The following is a 958-nucleotide window of genomic DNA, read 5'->3' on the forward strand; positions in this document are numbered from 1 at the left end:
AATAATGATAATTTGAAAAACTCAAAATTTATACCAGCGTAATTTCCGACATATCCTTTTCAGAAGTAGCGACACCCTAATAAATGGAATAAGTCCCAAACTTTTCAGGCCAAAATTTCAGTAGGTTGCGTCTGCATGGCCTTTTAAATTTTATAAATAATCACTATTTTTGAGTGAAAAAATACAAATTATAAAATAATGATTATCTCTCAGCGAAAAAGTAAAAATTATTTGTGATCGAAAAAATAGAAATCCATAAAATTATTATTTTCAAATAAAATAATGATTAAGTGCTGATGTAAAATTTATTTGAATCAAAATTGTTTTAAAATTTCATTAATTATTCATATTTCAGTAGCATCCTATAGCTAAATGAATACAAATCTACCATCTGTTGGAAAATAATTTATGTAAATAAATAATAAATAAAATAAGAAAACGCCGCAATTTTTGTCTATGGAAATTTTTATTTCATACATAATAATTTTACACCAGTCACACCAGTCAGTTACTGACTAGTCACAGCCTTAAATAATTTTTCGTTTAATAAATATTTCTATAAAGAATATAGCTGCGTAGTTTGTAATGATAACGAAAGCGGATAGAATATATTTTGCAAAAAAAAAAAAAATCTGGCTTGAAATCTGTATTTGAGTGCACAAAGATAAAATAGAGGGATTTTCAGTGTCCCACCAGTCACATTCATTCAAATAATAGTTACAAGGAGGTTTTTTGAAAGAATTTTATACACAAGTTATATTTATCTATGTTAAAAAATATATCTACATATTTCACTTTTGTATAAGTTCTAACGACATATCAGTTATTCACAATAAAAAATCAAATTCTGGAGTTCAATGTCCCACCGGTCGCAATGGAATTGCCCAGAAATGAAAAGTTGTTGATGGAAAAAATAAAAATTATTAATTTAGATGCAAATACAATTTTCGAAATTTTT

Source organism: Rhagoletis pomonella, unplaced genomic scaffold (genome assembly GCF_013731165.1).
Source record: "Rhagoletis pomonella isolate Grant_MI unplaced genomic scaffold, Rhpom_1.0 Rhpom_scaffold_00011, whole genome shotgun sequence".
NCBI lineage: Eukaryota > Metazoa > Arthropoda > Insecta > Diptera > Tephritidae > Rhagoletis > Rhagoletis pomonella.